The sequence below is a fragment of the Camelina sativa genome, chromosome 8, assembly GCF_000633955.1.
Source record: "Camelina sativa cultivar DH55 chromosome 8, Cs, whole genome shotgun sequence".
NCBI lineage: Eukaryota > Viridiplantae > Streptophyta > Magnoliopsida > Brassicales > Brassicaceae > Camelina > Camelina sativa.
The window spans coordinates 6102294-6104456 of record NC_025692.1 but is presented as its reverse complement, the minus strand read 5'-3'; the positions used below and the strand labels follow the sequence as shown (position 1 = coordinate 6104456).

At 30.1% G+C, this 2163-nt stretch overlaps 1 protein-coding gene across 1 annotated transcript in view; it reads left to right on the top strand.

Moving 5' to 3' along the window:
• The window catches only part of LOC104706421, a 6083-nt gene extending 4384 nt beyond the window's left edge, over positions 1-1699 (top strand). Inside the window, exon 4 of the mRNA XM_010422614.2 lies at positions 1470-1699. The gene's annotated coding sequence lies outside the window, so the exon portion shown is untranslated. The remainder of the gene's footprint in view (positions 1-1469) is intronic.

Genomic DNA, 2163 nt, shown 5'->3' with positions numbered 1-2163 from the left:
AAAAAAAAAAAAAAAAAAAAAAACATAATCACGCGGACTCCTTAATCTGTTATTAATTATTATCCCATAATTCTGAGTTTCTGACAGTCACTACTTTACATGATTTGCCACTTGTTGTCATTACTCGTGATTCGGCACATAAAATGTCATATATACAGAGTATTCTCTTTTTATCTAAATAATTTATTCGTGATAATTTTCGCATATGATCTCTCTGCTTTTCTCGTCTCTCGCTCAGGTTATAACAGTTTGATTTGATTCACATATTTGTTTTGATTCAATCCTTAACCAAAAAGATTTGGGAAGGTATGGGAAATTAGGTAAACGTGCATGTTTTGTTCTCAGAATTGAGTTTGGAGCTTAAGGAACCCAAGCCATCAATCTCACAACTTACAAATATGTATTTTTGCTACAGCAGGAGTCAACATTATCCTAACTTATAAACTCTAAGCATGATTATAAGACAAAATAGTAATTACTGAGAGATATCTTTAAAAAAAATATTTACTGAGATATAAATATGATACTTAATAATCTCAATAAAATAATCATAATCAGGACAAAGCTAATTAACCAATAAGTTTCAAACCAAAATCAAAATAAAAAGAACCCAAAAGTACAATTAAATTCTTATGGATACACCTTTGTAACCAAAACAAACAATCAACTCATGTTGGTCCAGTAGTTAAAGGATATATCTTGAATTGTGAGACCAAGATTCAAGTCCTTCCTAATGCAGTTTCAATCATGGCTGGCTATTGTAGACGTCTTATAAAACGGAAATGATATCCAGTTTCTAACAATATTAGTAATTGTTATACATTTTAGTTTTTCAAAAATTTTAACTAAATTTAGAGACGTAATTTTAAGCTTTTGTGGTTATTAAGCTATTATTCTTTCATAAAAATAAATAACTTAAAAAAGAGTCAACTCTTGATCATTTCAATTATTTTAAACGAAATCATTGTCAAGAAAGATAATACTATAACAGAATTATTAGAGAATCTGTTTTCGGTTTATATATTAGCTAGCTAACATAATTGCCTCTGTATGTGAATGAGTACACTGTGCCAATGATATAATTACCTCTGTATGCGAATGACTACGTCATTTTGTACTTAACTTTACAAGAATTACCAATTAATATTCAAAATGATATAGTCATNTTGTGCAGGAAGAAACTTCATGGTCAAGACATATTTATTTACAGGTATAATTTGGGAGCATATATAAAGTATTTTTCATATTACGATCATATTATTGATTGACTAATCCTTTTTTTTTGGGTTATGCAGAGGGGAAAAAGCCTTTTGCAGCACAGAGTGTCGATCGAGTCATATAGCAAATGATGAAAGGAAAGAGAGATGTAGATCGAACTTCTCAACCTCTCCTTACACCGCCGGCCAAATTTTCACCACCGGAGTCCTAGTGACTTAGTCGGAAGTTCTTCTACTGAGTTTTTTACTTATATATATACATATATGGGGGGATCAGGGGTAAATAAAATAATTAGGCATAAAATAATTGGCAAGAGAAATAAATTAGCATATGACATGTATGTCCATATTATATATAATATATGGTGGTAACGAGACAACTTGGAGAAATTTTGATGAGGGGGGAAATGAAATGTAGAGAGAGCTAATTCTTGATCGTTAAACATGGCGAGAAATGGAACAATGCTCTTGTTTTTTTTTTTTTATGGTTCTTGTTTTGTTTTGAGTATTTTTGTGATAATTAACATATATGAAAATGATTTTGAAGTTTTCTAAAATATGGTTTTTCCTTTTTCTTGTGTCCGATTCTTTTAAAAATGGATGTTTTGAAAGGTGAATATAAGTAGACTGCTCCAATCCAACCATCATATCAAATAATTGAAGCGAATATTAGCAAACAACAAAATAGAGCGGTGAAAATTGAATTAAAAAATTCGAATAATATACGTAATAAAGTTTAAGCATAACTCTGATGTATAATTGTGTATATAAAAAAAAGAAAAGCATAAAAATGGTTGTTGCCGTGTTGGTTTATGTGTGGTTTTACTCATATCAATCAACTTGTGAAAGATACGAAATACTAAAAGAAAATAAATAAAAAATAAAAGTGACCCATACGGAAGAAGCCAGCACTGAGAATAAGCCCAAAAGAGGGACATCATTGCTG